At 39.4% G+C, this 27,187-nt stretch overlaps 1 protein-coding gene across 5 annotated transcripts in view; it reads left to right on the top strand.

The window, feature by feature from the left end:
- The window catches only part of NCKAP5 (NCK associated protein 5), a 1,221,671-nt gene that overhangs the window by 49,701 nt on the left and 1,144,783 nt on the right, over positions 1-27,187 (top strand). The window lies entirely within an intron of this gene.

The raw sequence follows: 27,187 nt of genomic DNA, 5'->3' as shown, positions 1-27,187 counted from the left end.
CTGTATTTATAAGATATTTTTATACAACAGTCTTCTATGTTTTCTCTCATAAAGTAATTGGATTGCTTGAAGGCATGGGTAGGGGAGAACCTCAATAAGACAGGTAGAAGGAAAGAAAACAATTAGAACATTTTACTGTGGGAAAGCAGAGAAATATCTAGTTGCTAACATTTGCTGCTCTTATAGCTATTAAGAAATCTCTGCTGTCCACATGAACAGAGATGCACGTAATTACCTAAGATCCTCAAATACCAGAGAGCCTCCAAAGAACTTGTATTTGGCTCTACAATTTAACTGTTGAATTTATCCACTGTATCTGTGCCTATTTGCTGAGGAGGGAGAAATGGAGCAAAATCCTTGTTTTCACAAAGGGTATGGTAGCATTGGGAAATCATTACCTTGAGAGGTATGAGTGTTATGATGCAAATATGGTGTAGATTCTTAGGAAGCAGTTTAACTGTCTTCACATCTCCACTGTCTAACACAGGGGTTAACTGGAGGTGTGGGTCTTCATATTAGTTGAAAGTTGTACTTTGGTTGCAGTCAGCATTAATTTGAATCTTTTCAGCACACACTAATTCTTTAAGTGGTCTTCACTCATTCTATTTATTCATCCATTCACTGGGAAATTACTTACAGAGATCTACCATACAAGACCAGAAGTATGTGTATATATATATAATTAATGAATATCAGTGCAATTCCAGACTAAATTTTGACATTTGCATAAGTAATCTAGAAACTTTTTTTTGCAGCTGAAGTGATATTGTGTATAGAGGTTGTTTAGTAGTGGGTTGGCCAAAAAAAGTTCATTCACATTTTTCCATAAGGTGTACAGAAAATCCCAAATGGAACTTTTGGGTCAACTCAGTATATTGAAAGATTGGCAAAATGGATTACTTGTTGAAGAAGATTGTTTCATTATTTAAATATATATATAAAAATTATATAATTCCTAGGCCAGTGACAATATGATTTTATTTATAATCATCTCAGTGCTGTAAAGTGATTCCAGAATATTCTGAAGAATGTCTCCCTTTCGACTCCCATTCAAGTGATCTCCCAGAGATTCTACATCTCCCTAACCTAGGAGAAACCTTCTTCAATCTTTATGAATTTCCTCCTTTATAAGAGTGATAAGTTCTAACTCTACTTCTTTACTTCATACACATTCATTCAAAATATTTATTATGAAATATTTCAGAATCATTATATGAAATATTATGAAATATTTCATAAAGACCCATGTTTTACCACTCAGACTAAGAAATAAAACATTACCAATAAAATTGTTGTTCCTGTCCCCTTGCATCTTACTTCCTTCAAATGTGCAATCATGCAACCACTATCTTAAATTTGGATTTGATACTTATCATTTCTATATCATTCTTTGCAGTCATACTAGATATGCATGCATCCCTAATCATTACATCATATTGTTTTCTATATTTTTAAACTTTACATGTTGGTATTAGGTGTATGTATTATTCTATGATTTGGTATCTTGGTACTTTCATAAATTATTGTGTCGGTAAGGATCATCCATGATGATGGTGTTCCTTTGTATGAACTTCCACAATTTGTTTCCACACTCTCCTGTGGATGGACATTTAGTTTGCTTGCAACTACTGTGTCAAGGGGTCAGGACAGATATCATTATTGTCACTTGGTGTAAAAAGGGACTCATTGGCAGGAAAGTGGTCAGAGTTTCATCATCCTTTTCAGAGGTGTGCTTGAGCTCCAGGGCATTTGGATGCACTGTGGAATGGATCTCCTGCAGACAGAGTCCACCAGTGGGATGTTCGCCCTCTTGCTACTTTCTCTTTTTGTGAATTGAATAGGAGAAGAGCCTTGTAAGACTTGGGGGCAGACTGCTTTGGTGTCAGTATGAAGGTGAAGTGTGAACTGTTTGCAGTTTTGGGGGACATTAGCTACCTCACACTGGAGGTTTAAGGGGGATGCCTGTAATGCACTTAGTTTCTTACCAGACAATATAGAGGGAGCACCTTATGGATTGTCATTTGTCACTACAAATCAGTTTTTTCTTGTTTCAAATACTGTTGCCATGATCATATCCCCTTGTGTACATGTACAAGAGTTGTGAAGGATATGTAACTAGGAATAGAATTAATGAAGTGTGGGGATTGTACCTTGTCAGATTTCCTGGAGGTTGCCATTTATTCTTTAAATCGTTGAACCAATTTATACTCCCACAAGTCATACATAAGAGTAATACATTGGTCCACATCCTCTCTGACAACTAATAATGTCCAAATGTATTAACTTTTTCTAACTTGACAGGTGGTATGATAGTATCTCAGAGAGGTGTTTTGCTTATGATTAAGACTGAGCAGGTTGAGGGGGTAGGAGGAGGGCTCAACAGGGAGGGGATATATGTATCAGTTCAGTTCAGTTGCTCAGTCGTGTCTGACTCTGCTACCCCATGGAATGCAGCATGCCAGGCCTCCCTGTCCATCGCCAACTCCCAGAGTTGGCTCAAACTTATGTCCATCAAGTCGGTGATACTATCCAACCATCTCTTCCCCTGTTGTCCCTTTCACGTCCTGCCTTCAATCTTTCTCAGCATCAGGGTCTTTTCCAGTGAGTCAGTTCTTTGCATCAGGTGGCCAAAGTATTGGAGCTTCAGTTTCAGCATCAGTCCTTCCAGTGAGTATTCAGGACTGATTTCCTTTAGGATGGACTGGTTTGATCTCCTTGCAGTGCAAGGGACTCTCAAGAGCCTTCTCCAACACCACAGTTCAAAAGCATTAATTCTCTGGTGCTCAGCTTTCTTCATAGTCCGACTCTCACATTTATAATGGCTACTGGAAAAATCCTATCTTTGACTAGACAGACCTTTGTCGACAAAGTAATGTCTCTGCTTTTTAAATATGCTGTCTAGGTTGGTCACAGCTTTTCTTCCAAGGAGCAAACGTCTTTAATTTCATGGCTGCGGTCACCATCTGCAGTGATTTTTGGAGCCCAAGAAAATATACTTATAGCTTATTTACAGTGTTGTACAGCAGAACAATTTTTAATTTCAATAATTACGTATCTATTTTACATCAGTGATTATATTTTAATTTCTGTAAGTCTAATTTGGTTTCTTAAGATTTCTTATTTGTATTTTGTATCTTTCACAAACTTTGATATACGAACTTCTGGGAAGTCTACTTTTTAAGGTTTTATTTCTACAAATGCTTTCCCCTAGTGGCCTGTTTACTTAGATATGATTTTTGAATTAATCTCTTTTTTAATTGAAGCATAGTTGATTTATAGTATTATATTAGTTTCAGGTGTACAATTTAGTGAGTCATCATTTTTTTAAGTTATTTTATATTGGGAACTTATATCTGATTGCTCTTTATCTGTGAGAATCCTGAGATCTCTGGGTGAGTGTGTATTGCTTTGCATTTACTTCTACCACACATCTTATGATGCTGACCAATTAGAACATCATTCAGTTAGCATTTTGGTTTGTGGCCTTCCAAACCCTGGTGTCTGTGTAAATTTGAGCCCCAAGCTCACGTGGAATAGGCCTATATTTAATAACTTTTGGTTGTGGGGAAGGGGTGAGAAAGTCGATAAATTTATCAGGAGACAAAATATTTTTTTTTCATCTAGTTAAATTTGATTTTCAGGTAGATAGTAAGCATTTTTTTTTTTTTTAGTTTTAATTTTTTATCTGGCTACTTGTGGCCAGTGGATGGAGAAATTTTGTTTTCCTAAGAAGAGCTGAAACTGTATGATAAATTTACATGTTGTCTTGCTTTGTAGGTGAAGAGAATCTTTTTCTAATCTATCATTTCACAGAGCATCTAGTCTTTCAGAGTTCCTAGGTTTTCATCTAAGTCCCAACTCCCCACCTTGTGGAAGCTTTGTGCCCTGTTCCCCAAGTTCCAGGTCCCTGGAATGGGGAAATTCTATCAGCATAGTTACTGATCCAACATTTGCTTTCCTTTCTGGTTTTCTGTTTTCTTTTTATTTTGGTCATTTGGTATTTTTAGTGCTTAGGATTTTTCCCTTTCTTTCAAGTGAGATATGCATTTTAAAGCACATTTGCTATATTTTCATCAGTTATATTACTGGAAGCAGAAACACTTCCATTCACTCCTAACCAAGCCTTAGCCTTTACCACTGTTCTCAAATTGCCCTCTGAGAGTTCTACCTGGGATGCTTTATTGCTAAATCCACTGTCCCTTCCTGAGAGCTGCCTGCTTGAAAACTTTCATTCCTTGACTATCCTTTCTCGTTTACTGCCTTTCGTGACTTTCATATTGTTCTGCCTCTCCGACCAGCCGTTGTCAGTCTTCTCTGATGGGTCTCTTTCCCTCTGCTTTTCTTTTGGTATAAATATGCCTCTTGGATAACCAGTTTACTCCTAAACTGGTGTCCTGGTCTCTAAACTGCAGACTTGTTACAAATTGTTTTCTGTGAAAATCTTTTTTAAAAACAGATCTTATGAGTATTCTTGCCTTTGAAAATTTTGATAGCTTTTAAAAAAATTTTTTTAAATTTATTTATTATTTTATTTAAAAAAAATTTTATTGGAGGCTAATTATTTTACAATATTATATTGGTTGGTTTTGCCATACATTGACATGAATCCACCCTGGGTGTACATGAATTCCCCCTCCCGAACCCCCCTCCCACCTCCCTCCTCCCTTTATCCTCCCTCTGGGTCATCCCCGCACACCAGCCCCGAGCATCCTGTAACATGCATCGACTCTGAATTGGCAATTCGTTTCACATATGATAATATACATGTTTCAATGCCATTCTCCCAAATCATCCCACCCTCACCCTCTCCCAGAGTCCCAAAGACTGTTCTATACATCTGTGTCTCTTTTGCTGTCTCGTATACAGGATTATCATTTGCATCTTTCTAAATTCCATATATATGCGTTAGTATACTGTATTGGTGTTTTTCTTTCTGGCTTACTTCACTCTGTATAATGGGCTCCAGTTTCATCCACCTCATTAGAACTGATTCAAATGCATTCTTTTTGATGGCTGAGTAATACTCCATTGTGTATATGTACCAAAGCTTTCTTATCCATTCGTCTGCAGATGGACATCTAGGTTGCTTCCATGTCCTGGCTATTATAAACAGTGCTGCAGTGAACATTGGAGTACACGTGTCTCTTTCAATTCTGGTTTCCTCGGCGTGTATGCCCAGGAGTGCGATTGCTGGATCATATGGCAGTTCTATTTCCAGGTTTTTGAGGAATCTCCACACTGTTCTCCATAGTGGCTGTACTAGTTTGCATTCCCACCAACAGTGTAAGAGTGTTCCCTTCTCTCCACACCCTCTCCAGTATTTATTGCATGTAGACTTTTGGATAGCAGCCATTCTGACTGGTGTGAAATGGTATCTCATTGTGGTTTTGATTTGCATTTCTCTGATTATGAGGGATGTTGAGCATTTTTTCATGTGTTTGTTAGCCATCTTTATGTCTTCTTTGGAGAAATGTCTGGTTAGTTCTTTGGCCCATTTTTTGAATGGGTCATTTATTTTTCTGGAATTGAGCTGCAGGAGCTACTTGTATATTTTGGAGATTAATCCTTTATCAGTTGCTTCATTTGCTATTATTGTCTCCCATTCTGAAGGCTGTCTTTGATAGCTTTTGATTGCTAAAATATATCATTTTAGCCTTAAAATTCCTCCATAATGTAACTCTTAAGCTATACCTTATCCAGCTTTCTAGCTACCAGGTTCTCTACTCATTGCACTGCTCTGTGCTTCTTGGACCATGTTGCCATTTCACTCCTTTTTTTGTGCATAATCCTATAGTAGCTGCTGTTTGCTGTCTTATATTGAAGTGAGACCCTTCCTTCAAGGTTAGGGTCAGATTTCCCCTTGGTGAAGGTGGACTAAATTCCCACCTTCAGCTGGCTGTTCATTTGTGCTTTATTCATGCTTTTGCTATTAATACAACATATATATTTTGTGCTATCATAGTTATTTTTGTATCTCTCTCGCATTTTGGGGGTACAAACTGTTGTTCATTCATCCTACCACTTTAATTTTGAGCATAATATTATCTATTTGGTAGCCTTCAACAAATCTGTTTTTAATCAAGGTGTTTTTCTGTAGTGTTTGTGAGGGCATATTAGATAGGCTTATAATATCATACCAGGTTTTATTAAAACACAGAAGATCAACTTAGAAAAATTGCTAGAGCTGCATAGCAGTATGGATCTTAATTTTCAGTTGGGAAGAATATTTCCCTTGATCTCCTTTATTATCAGAGGGTTCAACTTCTATGTTGTATTTTCATGCAGACTGGTGGTCACAAGTCTAGAATCTCATGAAAAGGTCTCCCAGAAAATGTCCAGCCTCCATGGCCTTTGTCTGTTCATTCATTTCTCCAGGTTCCTTTTTTTCTTCCTCTACTTTAAAATCACCAGTGTTTTTGTAAATTAGAGGTAGGCAGTTTATGCCTGTTTAGCACATCTGTTTTAAAAGATTGCACTATTATATCACCTTCAAATATCTGTAACACCTGGGAATCTTATCCTCCTTCCTTTTACTGTCTAGGGTTGCCAGATTTTGCAAATCAAAGACATCAGCAAAACTTGATTTTCAGATAAAAAAGCACACATTTTTTTTAGTGTATATTTCAGTGTCACATGGGACATCCAATAAAAAAAAGTCATTACTTATCTGAAATTCAAATTTAACTGGGCATCGTGTATTTTATCTGGCAGCCTTATGTCTTTACCACTTCCAATTCTTGTTGCTTGTCATCTAATCATCTAAAAATACACAAAGGCTCTCCATATTCAGAAATGAAGTTTCCCTAAAGATGATTCTTCCTGGAAAACTCTCAAAGATTTACTAGCTTGCAAATTTTAAGTGTGGAGAAGAATGTTAACATGGCAACAGGGTAATTAATTCTAAAGTGGGGTGGTGAGAAAATAGTACCATAGTGAAAAACTGGTCTCAACGATGGGAGTTGATTAGCGTAAATGTGTCTCTGATCATTTTTCCAATACAATTAACGAATTGTGGCAAGCACATCTGGGTGACATACATTCTGTAACTCAGTAAAAATGCTTGGGAGAAAGCATGCGTGTGTGTATGTGTTGAGTTAAACGGCCTTTTGTTATGAAGAAGTGGAAGAGGGCCATGAACACTGGGCTGAAATGCAAGCTAATTGATGGATAGTATAATCACCACCTTAGTTAGCACCCCGGGACTCTTTTCATACCAGTAAGCTGTAAATTTAAATGGAAACCAAAAGGCTAGTACTTAGCCCATAACTCTGCATTCCATTACTTCATGTATGAAATATTCAGTGAGTAAGAAAGAGGCTTAACATATAATAGCTGGAGAGGAGCTGCATGGTGATTAAGGTAAGACTGAAGTGGTTGGTAAAAATCTCCATCTAACCATGTACAGATAGATAAGAGCTTCTGTTTGAGGGATTAAATTGTATACTTTGCTCAGAATGTACTTATGTGTGCTGAACAACCCAGTGATCTCTTCTATTCAGCCCTAGTCCAAGACAGTATGTTCTTTTTGAGATTATATGATTTTGGATAAGAAGGCTCTATTCATGAGCCCAGTCAGTCATGGTATATTTATTTTTCAGAGGCCTGCTATTTAGTGTCATTGAAAGTACCTGAATTTTCCAGTCAGACTGCATGTGTGGGTGCATGCTAAGTTGCTTCAGTCGTATCTGACTCTTTGCAATCCTGTGGACTGTAGCCCACCATGCTCCTCTGTCCATGGGATTCTCCAGGCAAGAATACTGGAATAGGTTGCCATGCCCTCCTCCAGAGGATCTTCCTGACCTAAGAATCGAACCCATATCTTTTCTGTCTGCTGCATTGGCAAGTGGGTTCTTTACCACTAGTACCATATGTGAAGCTCCTAATCAGACTGATTTGAACTCAGATCCCACCCAGCTCAACCCCTTGAATCATAATATAAACTTTCTAAACCTTTTTATATTCATCTGTAAAATGAAGTTGATACCATCCATCTCTCAGGATTGTGATGTAGATTAACCAGGTTTATTAAACGCAAACTGGATTTTGTTAATTACATCATGAAAGGTGGGCTTGTCCTCCATCTGTGTGCTTTCTTACATTCTTCTCTTTGCTTAAGCTTGGTGGCAGGGATGCTGCTTTCTAATCTCATACACTTCCTGCTTGCATTGCTCATTTTTTTGAGACACCTTAATTTGAAGGTGTGTTACTGAGCACAAGTCAGGTGAGGCAAAACAAACCTAAATGTCAGAGTTTGGAGCAATGAAAGGTTTATTGCAGAGCCAAGCAAGGATAATGGGTGGCTTATGTTAAAAAACCAGAACTCCCTGCTTATTTGGGGTGAAAAAATTTTATAGGCAAAATTTAGGATGAGGTCTACAGGGTATGTGACTTCTGATTGGTTGGTGGTGAGGTAACAGGGTAGTGCTCTAGGAATCTTGTGCTCAGCCTGAAGTTACCATCCTTCATCTGCCTGGGGGCATTGGTCCCTACAGAAGAACTCAAAGATATATATATATATGTGTAAATATATATTCCTTGAAGAGGAATCAGCACCCTGCCCGACAGTTATACTGTTGTTTTCTTGGCTGCTCCTCCTTTGTTTTTGCATCGCCTCCCTTCCTTGATAAGCAAGGAAGGGGTTTGTTTGAATTTGCCCTTTGGAACTCAGGGAATGTAGAGTGGCTGAATGAAGCCTATTTTCTACAAATAAAAAATGAGGGATGCAGAAAGGATTTGTTTCCAGGAGGGCCCCATACAGTCCTGCTCCATTTCAGGGGCACCACGGGTGAGGGAGAACATTTGCTCTAGGTTGGAAATGGCAGAAGGCTGTTCTTTCTCAGGCTGACTCCCATCAGTGGGCACTGGGCACTAGCTGCCCACCACAGTGTGTTGGGTAAGATCATGAGACTGCCTGGGTATGCTGGGAGTTAGACCCTGGCTGACTGATGAAGGCTTCCACTTGCACAGGGAGGGGAGAGCTGTGTGGTTGATGAGGCGCCCCTTGATCAAGTTACAAAGCAGGCAGCTTGCCTTCAGGAATATCACCATTCCCACTTCCACTCTTTCATCCACTTTTTGTGTCATCTTCCTAGGTTCACTAGTGTTCATAAACTGGCTGTGGGAAAGAAAATGAAGGACAAACTCATTCAGTTCTTTTAGGATCTGGGTACTTGGCAATTACTTCTTTCTGCAGAGTACCCTGAAGGGAAGGTCAGTGTGCTCTGGGTCAGCCTTAGTTGCCAGTTTCCCCAGATGCAAACTGGTGGTCCTTAGCTTGTGTATGTGGCTGCTATATGGCAGCCCTGTGCAGAGCTATGGAGGAAAGGAAGTCCTTCCAATCATTCATGAGGTCCTTTGAGGTTCTAATCTCTGAAAAAAGGTTCAAGGAATCTGGCTTTATATGCAATGAAGTTTAGAAAGAAAATTCAATTATCCAGGGGCCTGTAGGGATAGTTTCTTAGTTTCTGGAAAAGGCCAAACAGTCCAAAATACCTTTCTGGCTTTTGGCCATTGACTAGATTCTCACTGATGATGGCTGCATTTCTTTAACTTCAGTTCAGTTCAGTTCAGTTGCTCAGTTGTGTCCGACTCTTTGTGACTCCATGAATCACAGCACGCCAGGCCATCACCAACTCCCGGAGTTCACTCAAACTCATGTCCACAGAGTCGGTGATGCCATCCAGCCATCTCATTCTCTGTCATCCCCTTCTCCTCCTGCCCCCAATCCTTCCCAGCATCAGAGTCTTTTCCAGTGAGTCAACTCATCTCATGAGGTGGCCAAAGTATTGGAGTTTCAGCTTTAGCATCAGTCCTTCCAATGAAAACCCAGGACTGATCTCCTTTAGGATGGACTGGTTGGATCTCCTTGCAGTCCAAGGGACTAACTTACACCTCTGTTAAAATTTAAATTTTCCTGAAAAAAACCTCGGGTGGCATCATTGAATAGAATATTTTATGATAGATTAAAGAATAAGAAAGATAAATTATATCACTGTGAATGCAAAATATAGACTTTCCAGGAGGAGATGGAGACACTCTGAAGCAGGTAGGGTACCATAAAAGAGTTCTGGGGAACTTCAGCCTTTCATACAGCTACATATTATTCTTTTTCTTAAATTGGATGATAATTACAATGTTGTGATGGTTTCTTGCCATACATCAACATGAATTGGCCATAGGCATACAGTTGTCCCCTCCTTCCTGAACCCCCTTCCCACCTCCCTCTCCACTCCATCCCTCCAAGTTGTCACAGTATATTATTCCTAAAGAAGGCTATCTGATCAGTTTTTTTAAAGTAGCATTTTTTTTTCTGATTATTATGGTAGAAATTTTGCAAAAATGTGGAAAGAATACAAAAGAAAATAAAAATTTCTAATAACCCCACAGCAAGGATTGACCCAGTTGGCTAACATTCTGGTGCATTTCCTTCTAGTCTTTTTCCTGCATAGATATTTACATTATTGCCCATAAACTATCAACCCCAGCAGCACTTGTTTGCCTGAGACTACAAAATAAGGTGACCTTGTTAGTTTTCTTTAACCTTCATTAAAAAAAAAATAATAGCAGTAAACATTTATTGTCTCACAGTTTTTATGGCTCAGGAATTCAGCAGTGCCTTAGCTGGGTGGTTCTAATTCAGTCTTTCATGAAATTGCAATCAAGATGTCAGTAGACTGTAATCTGAACGCTTGACCAGGGCTAGAGGACCTGCTTTCAAAAAGGCCCATCCCCACAGCTGCTGGCTGGAGTCCCAGGTCCTCACCATGTGTGTCTCTCCATAAGGCGGCTTGCATGTCCTCACAATGTAGCCACTGGCTTCCTCAGAGTGATGATTCTCAAAAGGACAAGGAGGGAGTCCTAGTGTCCTGATCTTGGAAGTTACACACTGTTACCCGCATCTTGTTCTGTTTATTAGAAGAAAGTTGGGAAGCCCACTAAGTGACCGTGTAGTACCTTGTACTTGGTCTTGTGGCCTGCATGCTTTAACCATCATTTTGAATGTCCAGTTATGCTAATTTGTGTTCCAACAATGGAGTTGTGAGACAGTGTTCCTCAGCAGCTTCTGAGAGTTTTTCAGAGGCTTAGCCTCATAAAAGCTTAAAAATAGACTTATTCTGCTGTGGCCTCTACTGTATAGAGCCATGCTATGGCAGCTGCTGCCCATGTGACTTGATCAATTAGGTGTTTCTTCTCCTGGTCCTCCCTGATGACTGCTAGTGATATGGCCACTCCACCTATCAGAACAGGACACAGCTCATTCTGTGGTCTTTCCCATCAATTCTTGGGACAGCCCTTCCCTAATTCCCTGATGCACAGCTGAGGAAATTGGGCATTTTCCAGAAGAGTTTACTGAAGTTTAGGGGATACAGAAAAGAAATCTGACATAGAGAACAGCTTGAAACTGCTTCTAGAAATGCCTACTCATAAAATTGGCCACAGTTTTTAATGGAATGGAAATCCACCCACTCCAGTAAAGTCCAAGAGCAGCCTTCTTGACTCTTTATTGAATGCCTCTGTGTTAACCCTTTTCCAGAATGATTAAATGTAGGGACTTCCATTCCCTTCAGAGAATAGAAGACCCCAGCCCCACCCACAGGTAGATGATCTGTCTGATTACTGGGGCAGATGACTCACTTGTACAACTCTTAGAGTATATTTCCCAAAGTCGAAATTATTGCTGCATGAAGCCCAACACGGACCTTGATTTCCAGATATCCTCCAGTGTCACATGAACAGAAGATCAAACCTCTCCATCTTTGAGCTATACCTCACAGAACAATAGCACATCTCTTTTTAAGGACAAGCAATGATTTGATGGTATATAAAATCACTGCAGATGCTGATTGCAGCCATGAAATTAAAAGACGCTTGCTCCTTGGAAGGAAAGTTATGACCAACCTTGATAGTATATTAAAAAGCAGAGACATTACTTTGCCGACCAAGGTCCGTCTAGTCAAGGCAATGGTTTTTCCCGTGGTCATGTATGGATGTGAGAGTTGGACTGTGAAGAAAGCTGATCGCCGAAGAATCGATGCTTTTGAACTGTGGTGTTGGAGAAGACTCTTGAGAGTCCCTTATACTGCAAGGAGATCCAACCAGTCCATTCTAAAGGAGATCAATCCTGGATGTTCATTGGAGGGACTGATGCTAAAGCTGAAACTCCAATACTTTGGCCACCTCATGAGACGAGTTGACTCACTGGAAAAGACTCTGATGCTGGGAAAGGTTGGGGGCGGGAGGAGAAGGGGACGACGGAGAATGAGATGGCTGGATGGCATCACCGACTCTGTGGACATGAGTTTGAGTGTACTCCGGGAGTTGGTGATGGACAGGGAGGCCTGGCGTGCTGTGATTCATGGGGTCGCGGAGAGTCGGACACGACTGAGCGACTGAACTGAACTGAACTGAACTGAACCATCTAAGTCCAAGTTTAAAGAAAAATTACTCTCTAAAGGAACTAATCTTCAGAGATATAATTTTAAAATGCAGTTGTTTTACATTTATTAAACAGAACTTCTCAGTCAGAACCTTCTGCATGTAGATTGCTTCAGCACATTTATATATTCACTCTTTCTTTAGGTTGTATAACTTCAAGGGACCACACAGAAGTCAGGAGTAATCTCCCTAAAGACAAAGTGAGACCTTGCATGAAAATTTGAAAACAGAAATTTTTTAAAATAAGTCTTCAGACCAAATCTCCATCTGTTATACAACACACATATTTGCATAATTGGAAATCATATTTTGCATATAATTATAATCAGCTGTAATCAATTTTCTATTGTAAATATTTTAATATCATTAAATATTTTACCATTGATCAAACCATCAATGATAAGATATCATCATATTTTGAAAATACTATTTTTAATGATTTATGATCTCAGATCTGTAGTTATTATTAACCTAATTCTTTCTTGTTGGACACTTATATTGTTTCCAATTTATTAATATAGATGATATCAAAACATCTTTGTACATGTAATTGCCCATTTTTTCTGATTGCTGCTGCTGCTGCTGCTAAATCATTTCAGTCGTGTCCGACTCTGTGTGACCCCATAGATGGAAGCCCACCAGGCTCCCCCATCCCTGGGATTTTCCAGGCAAGAACACTGGAGTGGGTTGCCGTTTCCTTCTCCAATGTGTGAAAGTGAAAAGTGAAAGTGAAGTCGCTCAGTCGTGTCCGACCCATAGCGACCCCACGGACTGCAGCCTACCAGGCTCCTCCATCCATGGGATTTTCTAGGCAAGAGTACTGGAGTGGCTTGCCATTGCCTTCTGATTACTTTTCAATAATTTAGCTTTTATTAGGAGACCACTTCAAACTTAATGGCTTAAATCTACATTTATTATTTTTCATGATTCTGTTGATTGACAGAACATAAGATTTTCTGGTCTGGGTTGGCTTTGCCAGGACTGAGTGGTCTAGGATGGCCTAACTCATGCGTCTGGGATGACTGGCACTGCTGAGGTCATTGGGCCTCTCCCCGTATTGTCTCTCATCCTCCAGGAATCTAGCCCAGACTTATTCATGATGGCAGAAGGGTCCCCAACAGCAGGAGAGGGCATGCTGCATGCTAAGTCACTTCAGTCATGTCCCACTCTTTGCACTGCTATGGACCATAGCCCACGAGGCTCCTCTGTCCATGAGATTCTCCAGGCAAGAATACTGGAGTGGTTTGCCATGCCCTCCTCCAGGGGATATTTTCAACCCAGGGATTGAACCTGTGTCTCCTTATATCTCCTGCGTTGGCAGGCAGGTTCTTTACCACAAGTGTCACCTGGGAAGCCAGGTGGTTTTTAGTTTTCAGCTTATGTCACATTTTCTCAAGTCCAGTTGGCTAAAGAAAGTACCATGGCCAAAGTCATATTCAAAGGATAGGCAAATAGACTTCACCTCCTGATGGAAGAGGGGGAGAATCACTCTGAGAAGGGGCCTGAAAACTGGGAGGAATGATGGCAACTTCAGCCATTTTTGCATACAACCTACTATGTGTGCATATTCAGTTGCTCAGTCCTGTCTGACTCTTTGTGATCCTTTGGACTACAACCTGTCAGGCTCCTCTGTCCATGAGATTCTCCAAGCTGGAATACTGGAGTGGGTTGCCATTTCCTCCTCCAGGGGATCTTCCCAACTCAGAAATCGAACCTATGTCTCCTGTGTCTCCTGCATTGCAGGCAGATTCTTTACCTACTGAGGCATTAGGGAAGCCTTCATAACCTGCTGTATTTTCCTTGAATTGCTGAAAGTATTGGATTGGCCAAAAAATTGCTTTGGGTTTTTCCATTAGATCAAATGGAAAAACCCAAATGAACATTTTGGCCAACACAACAGAATGACTGCCTCAGGAAATATAAATATTTGTTTATAAATGTTTCTTGCTATATATTGCCATACTTACCCTATAGAAAATTTCTCCTGGTTTGCATTTTTAACAGCAGCCTCTTATAGTACCTATAGAAAATATTTATGGCAGCATTAAATATTTTAAAATTTTAAGTATATAAATTGTATATATTATTTATTTTGCATGCATTTCCCTAATTACCCATGGAGACTGATATTTTCATAAATATTATCCATTATATTCTCTGCTTTGTGAATTTTCTTTTTGTGCCCATTTTCCCTGAGGTCCTTGTATTTTTCTCATTGATTTATTCATGGCTTTTATGAAGGGATAATATTAACCATTATTCTGTCAGAGTTTATACAAATATTTTATCCAGTTTTTTTTGTTGTTGCTGTTGTCTTTAAGACAGGAATTTTAAGCTTTTATGTAGTCCATATATTTTCCTTTGTGATTATTTCATTGCTTTTAAGATGAAAAATTTATTACTGCCAATGTAAAAATATTTATTCATCTATATAGCCTTTACTTTTTGTGTGATATCCTTTTTTACACATTTAACTAATTCATCTGAAATTTATTTTGGCATGTGATATTACATAAACTATTTTTTTCCTCAGAAGCTACTTCTCTTCAATTTCTTTTAAAATATATACACCTTTTTGAAAGACTTATCCTGAGTAATTTCAAACATATATAAACTTAGAATAGTATAGTAAATCTCTATGTATCTCTTTCCAAGATTAAAAAATTATCTATAAATACCCCAAATTAGTTTATCTGTTCTTATTTCCTCACAATTTTCAGATTATTTGTGTCAATGAAAAAATCAATAGTCTAAGAAAGAAATGGAAAATTTTATTCAAGACAGTCTGAGGATTATAAGCTGGAAGACAATCTTTCAGAAAACTATTCCAAAGAGGTAAAAGGGGAGGTCAGTATATACATGATTTTTGGTGAAGTGTTACGTGCAATCAAATACACTTTAGTAGAAGGTTGCTACAATTTGGGAGGAGCATATATCTTGGTTAATGGTTTTAGTGCTTTTCTAAGTATGGGAAGACGCAAGAAACTGGGTTCACAAAATTTTCTTCTGAAATATCTAACTATCTGAGGGTCGGTTCTGTCAGTTTTCTGAGAGCACAAAATGCCTCATCCTGCTCTTAGCTTGGAATTCTTTTCAGAGTGTACTGTAGGTCAGTGACTGCAGTAGCTAATGACTTGATTCTTGTCGAACTGGATAGTGAGCAACATTCTTCATTTTACAATGCCTTCCTTTTTGGTCTTAATTTTGACCAAGATTTGAGAAACATTTCATGACCAATTTGTCCCTGGGAATGCTCACTCCCAGGTTAGGAGAGGATTTTAATAAGCTATTTACTGGACTAGACCTTTTAACCGTAATCAAAGCCTCTGAATTGCCTGTTTTACTAGTCTAAAGCTTCCCAGCTGGCGCAGTTGGTAAAAAATGTGCCTGTCAATGCAGGAGATGCTAGAGACGTGGATTCAATCCCTGGTTGGGAAGATCCCCTGGAGTAGGAAATGGCAACCACTCCAGTATTCTTGCCTGGAAAATTGCATGGACAGAGGAACCTGGTGGGCTACAGTCCATGGAGTCACAAAGAGTTGGATATGACTGAGTACGCACACACACACACAAATGTCTGTTACGGTCCGGGGAATGTTTCCCTCTTATATAGAATTCTTCCTGTATCTACAGTTAGACACTATTACAATCAGGGATCTTATAGGGCTATATGTTTGATCAGTCTCTTCAAGTTGCCTAGTCTTTACTGGAGGCTCAGTCATATATTTGGTAATGCAAGACAGAATGATCTTATAAAATAGGCAGAATAATGAGTAATATAACTACCAAAATTAATAAGGGGATAAGTAAATCTTTCAGCTAAGAACTTCCAATGGGTGCTACCCAGTATCTCCCCAGACTGTCTGACTAGTTGGTTCTGCACCAACCCCTGTCTTTAAGGGAAACGATATATTAGCATCATACATAAAGTTCACCAAAGATGGCTGCATCTACAAGGTAAGTAATGAGTCATTGTGATCCCCTAAGGAACTGAGAAAGGTATGTTATCTTGTAAGAATTTACATGGGTGACGCAGGAAGGAGAAATGTAGATCTTTATAGTTGAGCAGGTATTTCTGCCATTGGGGAGTTCAGGAGGCCGAAGGGCAGTGAAAACATTTTACGCTTTCCTGTCCTGCTTTCAAATATGAATTTCTATTCTATTGACAGACATTTATCATTTCAACATCTATTTCTGAAAGTTAAAGACCTTTTAAAAGCATAGTAATGTCATTATTGTACCCCAGGTATTAATAATTCTTTAATACAAAATTTTCACAATTGTGTCATAATTTCTTTACACTTCGAATAGGAGTCTACGTAAGTAAATACACTGTGATTGGTTGCTAGGTCTCTTAATTCTCTTTAAGCTGCTAAGACTGTCTTTTATTTCCCTTGCAATGTATTTGTTGGAGAAAATAGATTGCCCTATAAAGTCTTTCCTTTTCTAGATTTCACTGATTGAATCTTATGATGCTGTTTACTGAGTTTCTCTATGCTTACATTTCCTTTAACTTGGTATTTAAGAAGCTTGCTTAAATTCATTTTATTTTATTTTTGAGCCAGAATATGTTCTAGATGATATCGTTATATATTTTCTTCATTATGCACATATTTTTCATCAGGTTGTCTGTCTTTGAAGAATGATAATCATGAATGATTATTACCTAGATCCATTAATTCTTTATGGATCAAGGGAGCAATATTTTAATTGTATTCCTTGATCCTCACTTATTAGCAGAATAATTTGATAAAAGGAAGCTTTCCCTCACCTACATGTTACCTGTGGTACAATTTATAAAGGAGAACCTTGATTCTTTGCTTTTGTTTAATAGCTTGCAAAGTGATGTTAGTTCTTTAGCATCCTCCTATGGTGACTAAGCATTTACAAATACTATTATGTACTTAACATTTAAAAACACATTATGTTTTAAACCATTGCAATGAGGCTCAATTTTTTCTCATGTTGGTCAGTATGAGCCTCCTCTTCAAACTGGTGCCTGAATCTTTTTGGCATGAACTTAGAGGTCTTTGGAAGCTTCCTTGCTCTCTGATATGACAAGTCTTTCTTGTCTATTTCAGTCTTTCTGTGTCTGTCTTCTGCCTCTTAATGGGATCTTAGTGAGAAACCCCGGTTCATTCTGGTGGAAATTGGTATTTGGAAAGCCTGATTTGATTTCTTGGAGGACTTATTGCTAGAGGGTTGGTCATTGTTTCCAGTTGTTTTTTTCATCATTCAGAGCTAAGAAAATGTATACTGTTATTATATAATTTTATAAAGATAATGTATATCATGGGTTTAAATGAAGATTTTTCTGATTCATATTCAAGACCACAGAATTTTAACTAAACCATTTGATATTATACCTGTATTTCTTTTTCCAGTGGCTGAATATCACTTTAAAATGATATCAACATAATTACTAATTTGGTTTGTTTTACAGTGCATATGCAACAGTCTGGGAATAACCAGCAAATGTATCGCAACAATAGATTACTGAAAAAAGTTTAAGGCCTTTGTTAGTTGTTTATTGTAGTTGTGTGTGTGTGTGTGTATGTGTGTGTCCCCTCTTGGCGTGTATTAAAATGTTTAGTGGAAGTCATTGAGTGGTTCTTCTCTATACATTGTGCCGGCAACTCAGACACAGATTATTTAATTTTGTTTTCGGTTTTTAGGGTTTGCTACATTTTATCAATATGTAAGCTTTTTTTTTTAAATCTGAAATTTTGCTTTTAGAGCTGTCTCTTATAGTTGGAACATTAAATGGAAACTGTCATTGAGAGTATGATATGTATTACATGGTATCCAAAATCATCACATATGTAGTGAAACATGCCAGGGTTCTGAATCTTGAGTCCATAAAGAGTTTTTAGGGCAGGAAATGGCTCTACTCAAATAGCATCATAATGTTGAAGAGACACTAAATAAATAGTACAGTAATTGACAGCTTTTACATGCTCTGAAAATCATCATGTGGCAATTGTGCTGTAATTATTGCCAACTTGTTTACTGTTGTTTTGAGCCTTTTCACCCCTTCAACTGTGCTGCCAAAATTCTAGTGTCTGAAAGAGTGCCTTTAACATAAACCACAGATGGAGGAGGTGGATAGAGCATTGCTGGTCCGTGGTGGTCTTGCTCCAGGAGCCTGGAACAACACAGTACATCTGTACCAGGGTTTTGTTGTAGCAGGACCTGAGAAATTTGTGGGGAAGACACTTGGGGGACAGAACTTGCTTCATTGACAATGGATGGTGGGAGAGGCTGCTTCAGAAAATTCTTTGACTGCTCTCTTCAAGAACTTATGCAAGAGCGACAAGAAAGAAGCTGTAAGAAACTAAAAAGAATGCTTTCTTTTTCTTTTAACACTCTAAGAACACAACCAATTCCAGTTTTATAGCCCCAGTATAGTCATGTGCTATGCAAGTGATTTCCCACTTCAGTAAAGGGAATGCTGGACCACCCATAATACAGGGAAGAGAATGAAGAGGGAGGTCTTGGAACAAAGTGGAACCAGTCTCCATATGGAACAGAAGCAGCTGTATAGGACATTAACTTAGTGAATTTGAGGAAACAACATAGACAGCTCTGTAGCAAGCAGGAGAATAGTGACTCGGGCCATGTCACAGCCAAAGGATTGGGTTAGAAGGAATATCTAACTCTGTTTCATATCCTTGATTATTCTACTTTCAAGCTAATGTTAAATACATTCTTCCTTGTTCTGAATAACTGAATAGTGGCTAAAATTTCTTGGTGAGCGGTGTGTGTGTGTTAGTCACTTAGTCGTGTCCGACTCTTTGTGACCCCCGTGGACTATAACCTACCAGGCTCCTTGGTCCTTGGGATTCTCCAGGCAAGAATACTGGAGTGGGTTGCCATTTCCTTCTCCAGGGGATCTTCCCAACCCAGGGATCGAACCCAGATCTCCTGCATTGCAGGCAGACGCTTTACCGTCTGAGCCATCTCCCATTTGGTGAGCGGTAGAGCTAGATAAATATTATGCAGCTACTGTTACTGCAACCTTAATTTTAGTCCTGGGCTGGTATTATTGAAGGATAGTCTTCAGGAAGTAAATCATTCTCCATAATCATAGCAGTGGGCATCTGTATAAATCTTTTCCCTTACAAAGTAGTTTTGCATCCATTCAACATAAGAGAAGTAGAATACCCCCCCCCCTCATATTGTGAACTTTCAGTTAGGGAAATAATTCTATCAAAAGTCATAGAGGTGTTACTAAGGGAATGTCTGCATGGGGCCTCGGATTTGACTCTACTGTTCTATGATCTTTTTAAAAGTTGTTTTAGTTTTTATTTATTTTTGGCCACATCAGGTGGCTTGTGGGACCTCAGTGCTCTGACTAGGGATCAGACCTGGCCCCCTGGCAATGAAAGTGCAGAATTTTAACCATTAGACTGCCAGGGAAATCCCCATTCTATGATTTTTCTCTATGATTCATGGAGAAGTAAGGAGGAAATGCCTTTGAGGTGGCACTTTGGATATTTAAATTTACCTTTCCTTCAGTTCTAGGGATGCTCTCTACCTAGCCCTTCTCAACTGTTTGTTCTCACTATTTTCTTTCTTAATATTCTAAGTTTCCTTCATGGAAATATATTTTATAGCATCCATTCGGATGGATTCCTTCTCAGTACCTGCTGCTGCTGCTGCTAAGTTGCTTCAGTCATGTCCGACTCTCTGCAACCCCATAGACGGCAGCCCACCAGGCTCCCCCATTCCTGGGATTCTCCAGGCAAGAACACTGGAGTGGGTCGCCATTTCCTTCTCCAGTGCATGAAAGTGAAAAGGGAAAGTGAAGTCGCTCACTTGTGTCCAACTCTTCGCCACCCCATGGACTGCAGCCTCCTAGGCTCCTCCGTCCATGGGCTTTTCCAGGCAAGAGTACTGGAGTGGGGTTCCATTGCCCTCTCCTCTCAGTACTTGCTATATATCAATGCTGTATGCTAGGTACTTAGTCCAAGTTCCTAAAGGGCTGGGTGATTTAACAGCAAAATCCTCTAAGGACAGTATTGCAGAAGGCTTTATCACTACTATATATGAAATAAATAACAAGGACCTGCATATGGTACAGGAAGCTGTACTCAATATTTGTAGTGACATTCTAAAGGAGATCAGTCCTGGGTGTTCATTGGAAGGACTGTTGCTAAAGCTGAAACTCCAATACTTTGGCCACCTCATGAGACGAATTGACTCACTGGAAAAGACTCTGATGCTGGGAGGGATTGGAGGCGGGAGGAGACGGGGATGACAGAGAATGAGATGGCTGGATGGCATCACCGACTTGATGGACATGAGTTTGAGTGAACTCCGGGATTTGGTGATGGACAGGGAGGCCTGGCGTGCTGTGATTCATGGGGTCACAAAGAGTCGGATACAACTGAGCGACTGAACTGAACTGAACTGATAAGGGAAAACAATCTGAAAATATAGAAAACGAAATCACTGTGCTGTGCACCTGATACTAACACAACATTGTAAATCAACTACACTTAAAAAAATAAAAAAGAAGGCTTTACATCTATTCAATCTTTCTTAAATGTCAGGCAGACACAGCTAAGTATTTCTTGGCATTAATCTGGTCCATCTCCCCATTCTTAACACACTACTATGTTGTGGCAAATACAAGAATGAGTAACTTGTGTCTCCACTTTTCTTAGCATATTTTAGTGCCAGCATATTAACGATGAGGAGCTTCCCAGGTGATGCTAGTGGTAAATAACTCGCCTGTCAATGCAGGAGATGCAAGGGACGAGGGTTTAATCCCTGGGCTGGGAAATTCCACTGGAGGAGGGCATGGCAACCCACTCCAGTATTCTTGTCTGAGAAATCCCGTGGACAGAAGAGCCTGGTGGGCTACAGTCCATAGGGTCACAAAGAGATAGACATGAAGTGACTTAGCACACACACACATTAACAAAGGGGCAAGAAGAAATGAAGTTCCTCTACAGAGAATATTTACATTGATCATAACACAAGAGCTTATAACCAGAAGGATAAACTGCTAGTCTAATGATTATGATATCTTATACTTACTCATCGTTTACAGTTTGAAAATACTTCGATATGTATTATCTGGGAGACCAATAAGGGTGATTGATCGTGTAATGAAGTACCATCCTTTTAAATGTTTTAGCTAAAAACAACACTGAGTATATTTGAGATGGAAGATCAGAAAAGGATAAAGATGTGCTTTTTCAACCCAGATGCTCTTCGAGGTTTCAGGTGTTTCTCTGTCCTGTGGGAATCCATCAAGTGTATCATTTGTTGTGAGACTCAATGCAGATATTCTGCCAACGCCTACCTCTCCTTTTCAAGATAATATCTTATTTCCGTAATGAAGCTTGGGATATCGCTCTAGAAACCTTTCTGGCATATTCTGGTTTCATATTTCCTTCTTATCTTCCCTGTGAATTCAAAAGTTTATTGATGGTGTTGGAATTTTCAAAAATATGGAATGCTCATTATGGCCTGTGAGTGGCAGCCAGATGCAGTAGTGAACTATACATGAAGAAAAAGTTTACTCTTAGTCTGTATGAAAAATTAATAATGTGTATATTGTGAACATGACAGAATGTTGAAATGCCTCTCTTGATGTCCAAGAATTTTGGTTGCCATGTCAAAGCTGAAATCTGTGGGTGCTAAGTACACCCACATTCTATAGGGTATTGCCAAATACTTCTATATAGGATGCCTGTGTGCATGCTAAGTTGCTTCAGTCATGTCCATAGAGACTCTATGGACTATAATCCACCAGGTTCCTCTGTCTATGGGATTCTCCAGGCAAGAATGCTGGAGTGGGTTGCCATGCCCTCCTCCGGGGATCTTCCCAATCCAAGGACTGAACCTGCATCTCTTATATCTCCTGCACTGGTAGGCAGCTTCTTTACAACTAGCACCACTTGGGAAATCCCTACATAAGATGTTTTATAGCAAATTAGGTAAAAACCTCCATCCTGCTTAGTCTGTAAAAGAGAAGCTTAGAAGTTTGAAAACAAGGATATTTGAAGGGGGTTTGATAGAAGAGAGGATGTTTTAGCATTTCTCTTTTAGAACGAAGTTAGAGGTCTCTAATACCCTGCAAGAGCCCATAGGGAGAGCCTGTTAGTTGCCACATTTCCCTCCCCCAGCCTTTTCATCTTGGGTAGAATAATTTATAGTGAATCTCAGACATCATGTCACTTCATGGGGTGCAAGGAGTCTTGGTATATTATTGAAGATAAAAGACAAACCAACAAAATAACACAAGAACCCTTTTTGACGGGAGAATTCCTTTTGTCTTTGACTGACAGGCAAGCAAACAAGTAGAAACATAGACCCTTTGGGGAATGGAGGATCCCACAAACCATCCACCCTAACAGATAGTGCAAAAAAAGCAATAAAGTGAAAAGATGAATTCTTCCCAGTGATCACCTGCCTGGTTTTGGCTGCAGTCTGGGTCCCACCTTGCAAGACTGTGGCTGCTCTTACTTGGAGGGGAGGGGAAGGGGACAAGAAATTTTTTTTACAGCTGCCAGAGGTGGAAGAATGCAACAATCCATTTCTTGCAAGTGATCTGATGGATGCATCACACATCAAAAAAGAACAGAGAAACACTTTACCTCCTGTTCTTGAATGCAATGCCCCTTTTCAGGCATTTAGCCTGTGCTAGTATTTCAAATTTAAATTCAAGGTCATTTCTCTGGGCAGGGGGTCATTCTCACATTTCTAAGAAGAGAAAAGAAAAAAGTACAAAAGCCCTAGAAAGCCCTGAAAACAAAGACTGTATTCTGCCCTTCCTATTGAAACACCTTGTTAACCCCACTGTCCCCTCTGACCAATACAGATGGCATTTTCATGGAAATCTTGGTCAGTGGGAAAGAGCTGCTTGTTGAAGGCAGAAGATTTTCTGATATAATTGTGTTCTTATTTAAAAGGAAACCAAGTTTACTGTAGAAAATAGAGATACATAGAAAGGAGAAAGATAAAGTAACCCATAGTACTATCACTCAAGAGCAAGCACTATCAATGTCTTATTTTCTTTTAGTCTATTTTTTTCCATCTTTAAGCCTTTTATTCCACAGCTTTTTAAAATTTTATTTTATATTAAAATATAGTTGACTTACAGTGTTGTGCTAGTTTTAGGTGTACAGTAAAGTGATTCAGCTGTACACATACATATACCCATTGGGGTGAGTATGTGTGTGTACTTATTAATTTTAACCAGTGGAATAATTCCAGACTGTTTGGTGGCTTTCATTGTTTACCTGAGCCACAAGGAAAGCCTGAAGAAAAGACTATTCACACTTCTTCTGGATATGGGGTTGCCTGGAACTTTTCAGCACCCCTCCCGCACTCCACATTTAGGCTGGCATGTTGAGAGGGAAAAAGAAAATGCCCCTCTTTGGACACATCTTGCTTTTTGGGTAGCAATGCAGAGATCAGAGAGGCCAGCACAGTAATGTGAGGGGCTCTGAGAACACTGGTCCTTTAGCCCAGAGTGGAGAAGATATCTCCTCCAGCTTCTCTCTTCCCCGCATACAAATATACCTCTAACTCATCTTCTTCTAAACACAATGTATTACCTCCTCCATCTCTTTCATCAATCCTTTGTACTTTGGGGTACTTGGAAGGTTGCTATCCTACAGGAAATATACCCTTTATAGCCATCAGGACACAATTTCATACAGAAATCACCTCATTTTATTTCTCTTCATGGTGTTAAGGAGGAAAGAGATGATCTAAGAGCAAAAGCCCATATTCAGTGTGAGTTCTGGATAGAAAATCAAGCTACTTATTGACAACGAGGAAGAAAGGAGACCCAAGAAAGCAGAAAGGTACACTGTCGTCAATATCTTTGCCTCCTACTGGGATTAAGTGGGTTTCTGAAGGTTAAAAAATACCACATTTCTCTAGAATGAAGCTGATCCAGGAATTTAAATTAAAATTCCTAAGAGACTACTGTATGTGGGTGGCGCCCTCTTTTCTGCTAATTGCCTTACTTATTATTGCTGTGATTATGAGCAACTCTTGACACACCCTCTCCAAATGTATGAGCTTTATCATTCTGGAGAAACTTTCTGAAATGTGTGATGGATATTTGTTATATATCTCTAGCTTCCTTGTTCATTATCTGGGTAATGTTTGGGGTATAAAATCCACTTCTGATGAGTTACAGAAGGCCAAGCCATCCAAGCTTAGAAGCCTGGTTGTCTTTAGGGAGTACAAATCTGGAAGATAGGCCACAGCCCCAACTTGGCTCCCCTCATGGCTTAGAGCTAGTAACCAAGGTGGAGAGAGAGAAGAAAGTATTGAATGACTGTGATTTATCAAGTTGGTAGTAAATAAGGTCCAAAGCCTTCACATGCATGAATTATAACCACTCATTTCTAGAATAAAAAATGGCAGAAATTGTCATTCATCCTTTCAGAATTTTTGAGGTGCCGATTATCAAAACCATATAAATTTCAAGCTGAATAAAATGTAGTTTATTCATTCAATAGGCATTTGACAAGTGGTTTCTATGTATTAGCATGGAGATAAAGAGATGAAGAATGAACAATTTCTTCTCTCAAAGAACTTCTAATCTAGTTGTAAAGTAATAAAAAAAATCCCATGAAGCAGACTAAAATTAGCACTATGTTAGAAATACACATCGAAGAAGGCAATGGCAAGCCACTCCAGTACTCTTGCCTAGAAAATCCCATGGATGGAGGAGCCTGGTAGGCTGCAGTCCATGGGGTCGCTAAGGGTCAGACACGACTGAGCGACTTCGCTTTCACTTTTCATTTTCCACTTTCACACATTGGAGAAGGAAATGGCAACCCACTCCAGTGTTCTTGCCTGGAGAATCCCAGGGACAGGGGAGCCTGGTGGGCTTCCGTCTATGGGGTCACACAGAGTCGGACACGACTGAAGTGACTTAGCAGCAGCAGCAGCAGAAATACACATAAAGTGCTATTATAGGGAAAATAAAATAACACAGTTCTGATACCTGGCACATAAAAGACACTCCAAAATAATTGAATGAGTGAATAGTATCAGGGAAAGTGTGTTTAAGGGAATGTTACATTTGAACTGATCATTGAGGAGAGGTAGAATTTCGTCATGAGCTAACTAGACAGTTTGTGCAAAGATCCAGATATGAGAGCATGTGAAATGTTCAAAAGTGTGGTTGGTTTGTGGGAACAGAGAGAAATTGAGAAGCACATGACTATAAAGGATATTGAGTGCTATTGAATTTTATTCTCTATGTAATGGGCGACCAAGAGTCTCTGAATAGGAAAGCTACATGGTTTGACTTCTCTTAGGAACAGAATTCTGAGGGCAGCTCAAGAAAACTTGCAAAGGCAAAAGTGGCAATATACAACTACACTATCTTGTGCTCACCTCTATTACTGATTCTCAAATCTCAAATGAAAGCCTTGAAGCAGTCAGATTTTTATTGTTATCCTCATTTTCCTTAGAGGAGAATACACTTGGATGGGGGTAAGGTTTGCCCAGGGTGGCATGCTGAGTGACACAGAAATGCTCCAAGAAGCCTGGTCTCTTCATTCTATTCCTGGTGCTGCCAACACTCTCTTCTTTCCTTGAAAGAAAGAGGCAATGTGATGCCAGGATCTCCTCATTATGACTGTGTGTCTGCCTCTTAGCTACTTGCTTTCACTCTTGATTAATACTAAAGGAATATCAGGACTGTGGGACATAAAGTTTTTGATCACAGGAGCAATCCTACTATTACTATTATTCAAATTTGATAGGCAAAATTTGTTACTATGAATCATGAAACTCATTCTGGACTCTTGTGCCCTTTATTTTCACCAAATATGTATGTGATTCTTCTTTCCTTGGCTATTACCTGCCATTTGGATATCTCTGTAGCTGGGATTTACTTGTTAATAAAAGGCCTTATTCTTGCTGTTCAGTCGCTAACTCATGTCCAACTCTTTGCGATCCCATGAACTAAGCACACCAGGCTTCCCTGTTCTTCCTTATCTCCTGGAATTAGCTCAAACTCATGTCCATTGAGTCAGTGATGCTTTCTAAGCATCTCATCCACTGCTGCCCACTTCTCCTTTTGGGCTTAATCTTTGCTAGTATCAAGGTTTTTTCCATTATGTTGGCTCTTTGCATTAAGTGGCAAAAGTATTGGAGCTTTAGCTTTAGCATCAGTCCTTCCAATGAATATTCAGGGTTGATTTCCTTTAGGACTGACTGGTTTGATCTCCTTACTGTCAAAGTGACTCTCAAGAGTCTTCTCCAGCCCCACAATTCAAAAGCATCAATTCTTCAGCATTCAGCCTTCATTATGGTCCAACTCTTAAATCTGTACATGACTACTGGAAAAACCATAGTTTTGACTATGCAGATCTTTGTCAGCAATGTGATGCCATTGCTTTTTAATATGCTGTCTAGGTTTGTTCCCTGGTGGCTCAGATGGTAAAGCGTCTGTCTACAATGCTGGAGACCTGGGTTTGAGCCCTGGGTTGGGAAGATCCCCTGGAGAAGGAAATGGCAATCCACTCTAGTACTATTGCCTGGAAAATCCCATGGACAGAGGAGCCTGGTAAGCTACAGTCTATGGGGTTGCAAAGAGTCAGACACGACTGAGCGACTTCACTTTCACTTTCTAGGTTTGTCATAAGAGCTATTAGCTCATTTGGAGATTAATCTTTTAAACTAATACATAAATAGTTAATATATTGATTCCATACAATCCTATAAACTTACTCCCACAAAGTCAATGAAGAATACTTGAAAATGG

Source organism: Moschus berezovskii, chromosome 2 (assembly GCF_049115385.1).
Source record: "Moschus berezovskii isolate FMDL1 chromosome 2, NW_MosBer_1.0, whole genome shotgun sequence".
NCBI lineage: Eukaryota > Metazoa > Chordata > Mammalia > Artiodactyla > Moschidae > Moschus > Moschus berezovskii.
The sequence above is the reverse complement of the archived record's forward strand: the minus strand, read 5'-3'. Positions and strand labels throughout refer to the sequence as shown.